Genomic DNA, 13596 nt, shown 5'->3' on the forward strand with positions numbered 1-13596 from the left:
GATATAAGACACATTCAACTGTTGTATTCACTTAGGCATTTATTATTGATAAATGCCCTGGGTGTAGTTAGTGTTTGTGCTGATGAATCTTAATTTTGTAAGAGATTTCAAGAAGTTAAATGGTCTAAGCTTCTCACTCCAGATAGATGACATAACATTCAACACAGATGGTTGGTTTTCCCTTTTTGTTTTATTTTTTTTTTAAGATACAGGAATTAAGATTCTCAAACCTTCCTTGTTAAACCAGAGCCTTGTGGATGTTCAGTAAGTATTCACTGACTATTGAGAAATTTAATCACCTTTTTAGTCAAGATCTTCCTTTTGACAAAATGCATTTTTCTTGCTGGAGTTTGAATCTTTTGGGGGGAGTAGGGCTAGGGAGTATGTTTTGTAGAGCAGGAGGACTGGAATCTAAAGTCCAAATCCTCAGGTTAGCCTTGCAGGCTGAGGAAGCAGCATGGCAGAAGTCAGAGTGAAATGAAATGTCGTGGTACCATCTGGGAGCTCTAAATAATTCCATAAGGCTGGGAAGGAGGTAGAGGAAAAGATTGGAAAATAGGTGAGAGAGAGATGATGTACTCTGGTGGCAAGGACTCTTCTATGCAGTGGTAAGGTTTTTGAATTCTGTGCTGTCGTTTACAAGGATCATTGAAAGGTTTCAGTAAGGGAGGTGTTCTGCCTATGTTGAGAACAGGTGCGTGCTCCTTAGGGCATAGAGTAAGGTCTTTTAAGGAAGTTCAAAGAAATGCATTTTTTTTCTTCTAGGATTGAAGGTTGTAGTATATCCTGTAGAGTTGGTGGCCAAATGTTGTTCTTCTGTTCTGGAAATGGGTAGAAAAATTATAGCAGTATTTACCATTTGAGTGAGAGAGGGCAGATGAATTCCTTGATTCTGGGAGGATTACCAAGAGAGGCTATGAAATATGTTTTTCTTCAAGGCTTTAAAAAGAGGGTGGTTCCTTATTTGTTTGGATGGGTAGAGATACTCTAAAGACAGATTGTTGGCCTGCTGAACCTTAAGTATTTTTTCTATGTTATATATGGTTAATCATGATTGCAAGATTCCTGATAATCATGAATATGAAATATTAAAAATATGAAATGTTCGTCTCAAAATGTTCTGTCAACAATTTGTGACAGAAGTCTTTTCCCGGTGGATATATAAAGCATCACTTCTGTAAATTATTTAAAACATTCTAGGCCAGTGCTGTACGATAGACTTTCTGTAGTGATGGAAGGTTCTATAATATAGGCATGCCTTACAGATCATCAGATAAGTGGCTCTCATGACCAAAGAATAAATTTTAAATTTTATTTGACTTTAATTTAAAATTTAAAGCATTGAATAATATTTTCAGATGAGAATGCCCATGACCTTTGTTGTTTTAACCTTTCTTTTTTCATTTAGAAAATAATACATATATATATATTTTTTATAAATTTATTTATTTATTTGTTTTAGTTTTGGCTGCGTTGGGTCTTCATTGCTGCACACGGGCTTTCTCTAGTTGCGGGGAGTGCGGGTGACTCTTGGTTGCGGTGCGCGGTCTTCTCACTGTGGTGGCTTCTCTAGTTGCGGAGCACCGGCTCTAGGCGCATGGGCTTCAGTAGTTGTGGCACATGGGCTCAGTAGTTGTGGCTCGCGGGCTCTAGAGCGCAGGCTCCGTAGTTGTGGCGCATGGGATTAGTTGCTTCGCGGCATGTGGGATATTCCGGGACCAGGGATCGAACCTGTGTCAGGTTAATTACTAACCTGAATTAGTAGGTGGATTCTTAACTGCTGCGCCACCAGGGAAGCCCTCCTTATTGTTTTTCTTTCCTGATCTTCACCCTATCCTATTCCATTTTCTTACTATTTTGCTCTTTTTATGCTGACAGTATTATAGTGTATGGGTAAAATAGTTTATTTACTTTATTTTAACTCAAATTGGTCATATAAAGGAAATTGCATTCACTATTTGTCTTTTGATAAACATATTTTTAGTTTTTTGCTTAGTCCCCCTTCCTCTTTTAAGGGAGAAAAATATCACTTAATTATTTGCCATCACACCATTTAACTAAATTTTAAGTCTTCTTTTTAATGTTCTACTAACTTAACAGTGTCTATTAATAGAAAAAGCAATAACTTAGTTTCCTAAATGTTTGGTTTTAAAGAGAAAGATAAAATGAGGCAGACAAATTTCCAAGTCTGTGTTATCTGATGAATTCGTTGTTTAAGGTATTCAACGCGTATACACATACACAGATTATCCTCAGTTTGTTTTTCTTGATATTGTTTTAGCCAGAGCTTAAAAAAAAAACCCAAGGACTTCCCTGGTGGTCCTGCATGACCCACGGCACGGCCAAAAACAAAAAACAAAATTTGATTTGAAAATCAGTTCTTGTCCCCCTCACTAACCTTTTCCCCTCACTAGCCTCCCCCCACCCCCCCTTAACAGTTTAGTAGTGATTTATGATAGTATTCTTTGGACTCCGAATGAAAAGGGACATCCTGTTTTGGGGGTCAGGATAATCCTTAGCTTGCAGGAGGAGCCTCTGTTTAATGCTGGGCTGAAGAAAGTTTACAGTTATGTTGACTACAAAGTTATATTCATTTGTGGAAGAGGAAGTCTGATGGGGTTAAACATAGAATTGTGGAAGAAAGATTTTTATTTTGTTGCTCAGGTCAGTCTTTTTAAGAAAAAGAGATTCAGTGCTTGCTTGCTTTTTGCATATTTTATTAGTTTTAATTTGACAGTCTGTTTGAATAAATGAAAGACTTCTCTAGAGGAATGCTTGCTTGGCTGGCTGCCTGTGATACAATACATAAACACCTTGGTTTGTTATATGTGATTTTCTTTTCAGTTTAGGACTGTCATTTTTTTCTGAGCTTTTGTAGGTGAAGGGAGAGTATTGATGGATTTATTGCTGTTGTGGTATCTTTGTATGCTTCTCTTTCACTGTAGATGCAAAAGTATCTGTTTCACAGTGAACAAATCAAGAACTTGTGTGTGATGAGTTGTGCAGTGTCCCATTCACCCTCGCTTTGTTCCTCCATGGTCACATCCCCTTAGAAGTTTCTGCTGCTGTTGCTGCCCTGAAGTCAGCCATGTTCCCAGCAGCAGCTTAGGCCCTATTTTGTGGTCCCCTGAGGAAAAATAGTTATTATCCCCCGCTTCTCTCAGTGTTATTATAAAATATTTAATGGCTGATGACAAAGATGGAACTGATTTTCATAGCAGTTAAACTTAGCGCTAATCACCCATCTGATTGTTTAATGGAGTCACAGATTTTTATGGAAAACATTAAAGGCCTTCTGTTTCTTAGGACTAGATGTTATGAAGTATCTGTTTGTAGAAATACTTTTAGATAAATGCAAATCAAGCATTTTCCAAGAAATTTCTTCAAATTTAATATTTTAAAAGTGGATCCACAGACGTTAACTTTTTCTAAAGTTGAGGCGCTCTCTAGTTACCTGATGTGACTTGAGGCGCTCTCTAGTTACCTGATGTGACTTGCGGCGCTCTCTAGTTACCTGATGTGACTTGGTACTTTATGTAACTCTGAACTTTTAAATTCCCATTAAGGGTTCAGTGGCATCACTCCTTGCATGTATGTAAGTTAAAAGCTGTATGTCTGCAAATGTGAAATTATGTAATGACCGACATCATGTCCCCCAGCAAGCCCAACACAGCTAACAGCAGCCTTTTCTCCAGTGATACAACACGTAAGTTTTTCTTTTGCACTGTTTGCATTTGAGGGCATGTGGTGCAAAATAATGTATTTAAATTTAAACAGTAGAATAACATTCAGCTCAATGATAGAATCATGCTTTGAGAAGCACATGGGCAACAAGAGCTCATGTGAAGGAATCGAAGATTTACCGTCATGTCTCATGTCGTTCCAAGTCATAGGCTTATTGAAAGGAATGTTTGGAGCAATCGCCACATTATCAACATTATTGTTTTCCCTCTAACTTTAATATAGTTGAGATGGTGAAGGTAAAAGTGCATTTATGAATGATGCGGCTCAGTTATAACGATTCATTTTCATTAACCAATCAAAAGCATTTAACTCGTTCTTTTGACCAGGCATAGATAGATGAATGTAATGATGAAAATTATCATAGTAAGAAGGGAAATTGGAGATCCATTGTATCCTCCACCCTTGTTTTCTGCATAAGAAAAAGTGATGCCTGAAATACTGAAGTGATGCATCTAAGATTCCAGATAGGATTCTTGTAAACCAGTAACTTTCAGTATTTAAATTTGGAGTCTTGGAACATTGCATAATGCAATTGGTTTGCCCAGTTCCCTTTCTCTTCTTTAAGAAAGCCAAGAATGATTATTTTAAATTATACTAGTACTGTTTTTTTATATCTGCTCTAGCCAGAGCATGGAAGAAATAATGTTAAATGCCTTTTGTTTTACAGCACATTTTCCTATTCATTATTAATTCTTTAAGAAATGCTTGTAGAAGCATACTGTAGATGGTTCTATTCCCACTTTGTAGGTAACAAAACCAGTATGTTTACGATTTAACAATGTCACACCTCAGTTAGTGGTAAAAGTACCCTCAGAGCCATGTTTTGCAGCTCCAACCCCTGTGCTCAGGGCACATTGTCTGAAAACAGAGATTTTGAGTATTTTTATGTAGTAGGTGTCCTGAGTCAGGTTGCATGCATTTAATAAGAGTTCATACTCTTCATTTCTTTCTCCAGTAACTTCAACATGTAAGTACCAAAAAGGAAAGAGATTAGGAGTGCCAACCTTTGCCATGAAACAGAGCAGGTATAACTAGCACACATGGACAGAATTCACACTTTTGCTGTCTTCTACCCTATTGCTCATCCTGATTAACCGTTGTGTATCTCAGTGCTTCACACTCAGCTACCTGATGCTGCGAACCATTCACATAAAGGGAAAGCTTCCCTTTTCTGGAAATGCCACTCATCAGCAGATTTCACTCTTAGGCAATCCCTTTTCTCCTGACAGTTCTAGGCAAATGAAAGATTGTTGTCACTAACTGGCCACCTTTCAAAATTGGTAAAATTTATAGTTGATTGTCTTCAGTATTCAAAATATCTGGCACTAAAATAGATAGATATGGTGAATACAGAAGGTTTCTTTGTTAGTGTAGAAATTGGAATAGAAGATGAAGTAAAAGTGATCCTTCTCAGTTTCTCTTTTGATTTCTTCTTTATTGCATACATTGGCCCTTCCTCAGGGTCTCAGTGTGAGGTCTGTTGCTCTTCTCATGCATTCTCTCTGAAGATGGTCTCACCTTTCATGTTTCGTTTCTCACGTTGCCATGGTGTTGAGTACCATCTGTGAGCTGACTGCCAAATTTATACCTCCAGCTCTCCATTCTGAGCTACAGACATACATATCCAGCTGCCTACTTTACACCATTACCTAAATGTCTGCTGAAACGTCAAAATTTAACGCGCCCTAAACCAAACTTATTATCTTGTTAATCCTTCCTCACTGTGCTGGTAGATAGGTTATATGGCCAGTCTGTGCTTCACTTTTCTGTCTTGTAAAATGTATTTGTAGGGGGAGGGAAAGAGAATAAATAATCCTTTTGGTTTATGGCTGCCCTTATGTGCTCTTGGGTCAATGACAAAAATTACCCTGTGCATAACCCGCCTCTGTGGGTTTAAAAGTGCATCATAAATATCTTTGAAAGAAAGCAGAAGGCAACAGGAAACTTTGGTGTGGTCTATACAAGGATAAAAGGAAGTCCCCTAATCTTACCCCAGCAGATAGTGAGCAGTTTTGCTGAGATGTATGTGTAATTTTCAAGCTTTTCTTTGTAGCAGCTGCTGGATGGAGCCATTGTCACCTCTCTGCCAGACTTCTTGCTCATGTTATTTCTTTTTTTTTTTTTAATTTATTTTTGGCTGTGTTGGGTCTTCGTTTCTGTGAGGGCTTTCTCTAGTTGTGGCAAGCGGGGGCCACTCTTCATCGCAGTGCGTGGGCCTCTCACTATCGCGGCCTCTCCTGTTGTAGAGCACAGGCTCCAGATGCGCAGGCTCAGTAGTTGTGGCTCACGGGCCCAGTTGCTCCACGGCATGTGGGATCCTCCCAGACCAGGGCTCGAACCCGTGTCCCCTGCACTAGCAGACAGATTCTCAACCACTGCGCCACCAGGGAAGCCCTCATGTTATTTCTTAACTGCCAGGCTCTACAACTTTGGGGCCCACTGTGACTGGGAATGGCCCTTCTGGCTCTAAAATTTTGTCACTCTGCTCATTTTAATTAAAAAAAGTGAATATTTATAACTGTCTATAGACTCAGAAGCCTCAGCGTTAATGTATCTCATTTTCCTTACAGTTTACGTCTAGTTGGTCACTAGGTCCTGTCGATCCCTTTGCAGAAGTCCTTGCCAAATTCGTCTGCTCCCCTGTGACTTTGTCACACTGCTTTTACTCAGCCATTCCTCGGCTCGGGCCTCAGATGCTGCTCTGTCTCTTTCTGACCGCTGCTGGCCTCTCCCCTTTGCCCTTTGCCCCACCTCCAGGATCACGTTCCTTAAGAGGCTCTTCAGTGTAGCTTAAGTAGGTCTTTCACAGTCTGGTGCTCCCCATCTGGAGTCCTTACTGATCTGCCATCGTTGGTGCTTTCACCCTTCTGTCTTCCTCACAGACTCTTCCTTCTGTCTTGACCTCACGACTGCTAAGGTGCCACTGCTTTGAGCTGCTCCTCTCACCCCCTGAGGGTGCTTCTTCCCATTTCTGTCTCCTAGGATGCCATTTACACTTCTGTACTAGATGCGAGAGACAAGGAGTTTTACCTATCTTTATGTTCCTGTTACCGATAGCATCTTTTGGCCCATAGAGTCAACATAAATGTTTGTTTGAATAAAGTTTTTAAAATTTCTTTCCCAATTAGTAAGAAAGTTTTCACTAAGAAAAAGTTATTTTTGTCTTTTTTATTAGAAAATTCTGGGCAGTATCTTCTTGTTTTACTCTCTTCTGAAAAGCCTTGCTAAATGTTTCTTTCTGTAGCTGTTTTACCCCACCTCCCTGTGCTCAGAGACCTTAAAGGACTGCCATGCTGTCAGTGGGGTCTCCAGCGCCTTCTCTCGGGTATACCCTTTACTTCTGGAAACACCTACCTGTTGTTGAATTGCCTGTGAGCCATGAGCCTTGGCAGCATACTCAGTTAATGTCAGAATTGGGACTTCAGCTTATGCTACCTGTTTGTCTGCTGTTCTTTCCTTTGCCTCTGACTGAAGGCAGCATCCAGAATACTAGGCAAAGCTCCCTAGATTGGATTGAGAAAATTTTATTTATGCCAGTTCTCACATTTAAATTTAGGTGATCTGCTGAACTGCATATATTTATTAATATGCTCTAATTTACAGATAAAATAATCTGTATAACTGAAATATAAAGTTTTATACCTTTTCTCAAATTCAGAGTTTATTAAACTTCTCACCTTTGTTCACAGCCCTAAATTCACCATTTATTATTTAAAGGTGTTTTGCAAGTGATTTTAGGGTTTTAATTTTAATCTTGCCACCTTTGCTCCTTCTCACATCCCCCAACTGTAAAGTGACTCATCTAGACTTGGAGGATTAAGATTGGAATGTAAAAATGTCCAGGCTTTTTGAATCTTTGCCACACCTTCTAGCAGAGTAAATAACATACTGAAATAGATTTGTATATTTGAAATGCTACTTTCTTGGCAAACTGAAAATCTTTCTAGCTTTCTGTTCTTATATCTGCTTTATAGCTGCAGTCAAGCCAAAGGTTACTCTTAAGGACTGGAGATCTGACTTGTCTTAAAGATTCATTGGTGAGCCCAGTTGACTGTTCAACTGTTCAGTTGGCTGCTGCAGACCAGCCTAGGCCATCTCTTGAGTGGATTTAAGCTAAAAATAGATGATTCGTTTTGGGTTGGCAAAGCACAAGCTCTGGATTGTTTTTTGTTGCTTGTTTCAGATTGGACTTTGTGTGCCTATGAGTAGATCTTTGTGTATACATTAGAACCTAATAATGGTTACTTTGCTTTACTTACTGCTGTGGGGTTTTATCTACATCCTCCCCCTCCCCAAATTTCCAATCTCTTCTTCACAAGCAGGCAAAGGAAGAGGGGATGTATATCAGATAACTTAGAGCCCTAAAATGGAAGGGTCACTTGAGATCATGTTGTTCAGTTTACAGATGAAGTAGCATACGTAGAAATGTCTGTCATTAACCAGGTTGATAATGGCACAGGATAGAAGTGACAGTGTGAAATATTTAATTTTTTTGTTTTAAAAATATACCAAACTTAATTTGGTCCTTGGGCTTGGAGTAAGATTATCATGCAGAGTTGAGAGTGGCCCTGAGGACTTTTTCTAAGGGCAGATTTCCTTCTGCTATCTTTAAGCATCTCCAAGTATCTTTGACAGGGGTGGTAGGGGAGTAAATGATGATAACCCTTAAGAAGTTTTTTGGTCATTTTGCTGAGAGAGTTGAGGGGGCCTGTGAAGGGAGGAAGAGGAGACTTGCCGTGGTAACAAAAGATCCTGTCTGACTTGATCTTCATCCTGCACAGAATCACTCTTTCCTGTAAAGGAAGGGATCATCTTGTGATGATGCGTTTATAGAATTTTAGAACTGAAAGCAGCATGTTACATTGGAAAGAGTATATGGCCTTTGGAGCTATGAACCAGAAACTAAATCCTAGCTAGCTACCTAACTTCTTTGTCTTAATTTTCCTAATTTTTAAAATAAAGATGATAATGCCCACCTCACATGGAGTTGTAAGGATTTAAGGAGATAATATGTATATAAAATAGAGGCTTAAGAGGCGGTGGGTGGTATTGTTTTAGGAGAGAGCATGTGGCATAGTGATGTTTTGGAATTAGGCCAGAGTTTTGATTGAGCTCGGATCATTGACTGACTTTGTTTACCTTGGGCAAGTAGTTAACCTTCTTTGGGCCCCAGTTTCTGTATCTGTGTAAAGCAAATATAAGAATGCATAGCAGTTGGGTACTCATGAAATTTAACTGAGATAATGTACATGAAGATAATGTGTATGAAGTGTTTAGGACAAGATAACAATTCAGTAAATGGTCTAGGAGCTGGTAGATGCTGCAGAGAAGGAACGTCTAAATTTAGCCCATCAGCCCTGTTATATACCTCAGTTTGCCACCATCTAATTTTGGTATCAGGATTAAAATTCTTTAGAAGCAAAATTACAAAAAGAAATATACATCCCATTCTTACCACACAATCTTTTTTTAAAAAGTTAATTTATTTTGTATTCTGACATCATTTCTCTGTTTTCACTTAGAGTTCTTGCATCTTCTTGCCTTTCAACTCTTCCCTCCAATTTGACAAAATGATTATTGAACGTTTTTAAAAACTGAAACAAAATGATAATAAAAATAAAGATTACAGACTGTGAACTGGAGTAGTGCTGCCAAAGGTTACTTTTATTAAGTACCTTAAACACTTAGGTAAATATTCAGTAAATAAATATATCAGATAGAAATACTTGATAAATAAACATTTTGGTAAATATCAAGTAAATATTTTCATTTGTAGTAGGTAAAGTCCTACAATAAATCAAGAGCATATTTAAAATAAAACATATGGAGAAAATGTATTTTAGACATTGCCGTTTCAAAGCAATATTCTTTCTCATCGCCCAGAAATCTTTCCATTTTTGGAGAATAGTGAGGTTCAAAGGTCAGCTATTAGTTCACCCTGTACTTTCTGAAACTACAATCTATGTTTAGGCTTTTAAAGTTAAAATTTTTTTTTTTCCTTCTCCCTCCATTTGTCCCTGACTGTAATTTCTGGCCAGGATTTATATGGAGGGAACTCTGTAAACCAGGCATAATGTATGCTGCCTTGCGTGTTTTTTGTACCTCTTCTATATTCTTAGGACTCAGTTTGAAGAAATGTTTTAAAGTAGTTCATTCCATACTGCTTCCAGATAAAATGATTATTTCACTATTGCTCCATAAAAGGATAAAAATAAGTTTATAGAAAATTTACTTTTGACCTTTTAGTTTGTGCCCAATGTATTTGATCTAGAGGTTGAACTTACTGTAGGTAAAATATGATCAGTGGTGATAGGGAATGTGAGCAGGGTTCATCTTCAAAAGAGAATGCTTCGAGAAAAGAGGTAAGGAAGTAGCCTGTAGGTAAGGAGCAATTGCTGACTAGGGCAGGGAGCCAAAAGTGAAGAAAACTGAAGCTGCTACAAAGCGAGATCCTGGCTTAAAAGGGGTGGGTGGGAGGGATTAAAAGCTCAGGGGCTCTGGCTTCCTTATTCTTATCAACCATTTATTGCTGTATTTAAATCTGTATTCAAAGTTTTCATACTTTCATATTTTTCTCTTGCTTTATATTATAGAGTAGTACTATTCCTATATCTGGTTCTGTCTAACTAGATTTTGTTAATTATGTTTTATTTCCTGCTCTCATCCCATTACATTTTATCAGCTTCTAGGAGTATGTTTGAAACAGTATTTTTTGATGTTCAGGCTATTTTCCCCCTCTAGCCTTCTTAAGGGCTCTGACCCACTTACAGGGGGGAAAACCAAAAAGATGTGTTAGTTTATTTTGGGTGTGAAAAACTGGATGTACTGCTTCAGTGGTGCCCTGATAATTCAGGGAGAAAGTCTTTTGTTCTGTATGTATTTTTTATTGAGTGACTTCCTGTGCAAAGATAAATTGTATCAACATTTTTTCTGACTTAAGGAAGGTGTGTTAATTATATTTTGTACTTTCTGATGCTAATTATATTGTAGGTTTTTGTTTAAGAAGTTTTTTGTTAAAATTTTCTTTTTTTTTTTTTACACATACAATGTAGTTTAATGAACATGATGTTCTTGTGATGTTTTCTTTTTAAAACATTCTGTGAAATATAACAAGCATGCAATAAACTGAGTAAAATGTATTAATTTCAGTATACAGCTCAATGAATATTCACATATGCACATTTAAATATGTACATATGGGTACATATTTACCCAGGAAAGTTCCTTAGTGCCTTTTCCTAGCCAATCCTGGCCCCTAGGCACCAAACAAAACCCTTATTCTGACTTCAGACACCATGGAATAATTTTACCTGTACAGGCATACTTTGGAGATGTTGTGGGTTTGGTTCCAGACCATTGCGGTAAAGCAAATATCAAAATAAACGGAGTTACTTGAATATTTTGGTTCTCCAGTGCATATGAAAAAATTTTTTTTTCAATTTGCTAGGACTTATTCTTCCTCTCCTCCGCCTTCCCCCTCCTCCTTTTTTAAAGGTTTCTCTTTTTGTCAAGTGATAAAAATAAGTTGTGCTAAATAAGTAAGAAGAATTTGTAATTCATATCCTCTTTGGACAAATGGGACTATTTCTTAAGTAGGGGTTCCTAAACAGTAGGCTCAGCTATTGTGATATGTAGGGGAATTGTACAGTTGGATTTGCCAGGGATTACCCCAATTTATATATGTTTTCTTGGCTGACTTATTAATAGGGGAAGGAGGAAAAGAAGCCCTTTCACTCTCAGAGTGTATTGGGTGATGATTATGTGGTCGCCATGCCCTGGCTTAATGACTTCATAGATCTCCAGTGTGGTCACAGTGTCTACGCTTTCTTCTCTGGGGTCAAGATGTCCACTTCCACTGAAAGCTTGGAAAGGTGTGCTCCAGAATGGTTGTGGATGTTTCTGTCTAGGTGGTGGAATTATAAATAATGTTACTTTCTTCACTGTCTTGATCTCTCATTTCTAACTTTCTACTAAATGAAATGACTCTGTTATTAGAGCCAAAGCAAAACAACTAAACATGTTTTCAAAAATCATTTAATTTTAACAACAATAAAAGGGAGACTGTGTAATGGTAAAGCCTATCAATCAAGCTTCTGCATGCCAAGCAGTACAAACTGACTGGCTATTTTAAATACAAATAGAAGATACTGGAATGATTGAAGAAGGTGATGGAACAACAGAAAAGCTAAGGGACAGCTAAGAGAGGCAGCAGATACCCTCATGCCACTGGCTCAGTCTTGGGATCTCATGGCTACTGGACACACCACCACTGTAGCTGGACCCGTCCCACTTTGATTTTGCTGCCTGTGCCCTTGAGTGACTCTGAAAGAGTGAGAGTGTTCCAAGCTGAGCCTGGGCCTCCAGAGAGCAGGAACAGACCACATCTCCCACTCCAGGAGGGGGAGGCAATGCTTTTTGGTGACTTCCATTTGAGCATTTTTTTACCATCAGTTTACACCCAAGGGATGATGATGATGATGATGATGATGATAAAAATAATAATGATGATCTAGTTATCTTGATATTCATTTATTAGGAATTTGAATGAGGCACGCAGTGCCTTTAAAGGGAATCTGCTTTGACTTGAAAATGATTGTTAATTGCCACTAGTTGGAGTCTAAAGTAATGTTGCTTTGCTGTTGTTTACTCTGCATGATTCAGCCCTTACTTAGAACCTCTTGTCATTTCTTTGTCTGGTTGGCGGAGTATGGAATACTAGTTATTTTGACAGAGGGGTTGACTTAGATATATGCCTTGCCTTTAACTCTGGGTTATTTTGCTCATGAGTTGTGTGAAGCCTAATAATACTGTAGCTTTTTTAGAGCTTTTATTTTCAGAATGTACCACCCCTGTTATTGGCTGTTTACAAACATTTAAATGATTTTCTGTAAATCAGTCCAAGACTTAAATGTTTATAATGAACCTAAAACCAAGCACGAAAAATAGAAATATCTTCTGTTAATTGCTCTGGACCTGTTTCCTTGGGTTCTTTTTTTTTTTTTGGTAATAAATTTATTTATTTATTTTTATTTTTGGCTGCGTTGGGTCTTCGTTGCTGAGCGCGGGCTCTCTCTAGTTGCGGTGAGCAGGGGCTATTCTTCATTGCAGTGCACAGGCTTCTCATTGCGGTGGCTTCTCTTGTTGCGGAGCACGGGCTTCAGTAGTTGTGGCATGCAGGCTCAGTAGTTGTGGCTCGTGGGTTCAAGAGCACAGGCTTAGTAGTTGTGACGCACGGGCTTAGTTGCTCTGTGGCATGTGGGATCTTCCCAGACCAGGGCTCAAACTCGTGTCCCCTGCATTGGCAGGCAGATTCTTAACCACTGCACCACCAGGGAAGTCCTTTCTTTGGGTTCTTAAAGTTTGGTTTACAGTTTTAATAGAGCACCAAAGTGGTAAGCACCATCTGTGTGACAGTTCATCACTTATCAGAGTCATGGTATTCAAGTGTGCTGAGATTGCAGAATTCAGTGAATCTTTTTATTAGTAGACCTGCAGTAGGGAGTGGGAATACATAGGATGTTATGACAAATAGTATTTGTTAGATTTTCTATTCTAATTTTCTCCTTTAAGTCTTAGAATTGAAAAATCATTTGGCAGCCTCCAGAACAGTATTTCAGAAAGTCACACCTTTTCAAACCAAATTTGATCAAAAGCATACAGTCTGTGGTTTTTTGAGGAGTCATTTTTATTTGCTGCTGAAATAGCTTTCTGGCGTCTCTTAGAAAGCCGATGATACACAGTGTTCTGGCGGCTCTTCAGGTGCAGGACCCGTTTTGTCAGAAACCTGACTTCATGGTATCACCTGCTATAATTTAAAGTGAATCCTCAAACCAGTGTCTGTCTCTGCAGAGA

General features: G+C 38.5%; 1 protein-coding gene and 1 long non-coding RNA gene across 15 annotated transcripts in view; one reads left to right on the forward strand and one right to left on the reverse strand.

Annotated features, from left to right (window-relative positions):
• The window catches only part of LOC309666305, a 386060-nt gene extending 375796 nt beyond the window's left edge, over positions 1-10264 (reverse strand). The window contains exons 1-2 of the long non-coding RNA XR_014267032.1: positions 3515-10264; positions 1621-3454 (exon numbers count right to left, since the gene is read on the reverse strand). This is a non-coding gene — a long non-coding RNA (uncharacterized lncRNA). The remainder of the gene's footprint in view (positions 1-1620; positions 3455-3514) is intronic.
• Positions 1-13596, forward strand: part of SRPK2 (SRSF protein kinase 2) — a gene marked incomplete at its 5' end in the record, with an annotated part of 247870 nt that overhangs the window by 105448 nt on the left and 128826 nt on the right. The window lies entirely within an intron of this gene.

Source organism: Balaenoptera physalus, assembly GCF_965194825.1.
Source record: "Balaenoptera physalus genome assembly, chromosome: 8".
NCBI lineage: Eukaryota > Metazoa > Chordata > Mammalia > Artiodactyla > Balaenopteridae > Balaenoptera > Balaenoptera physalus.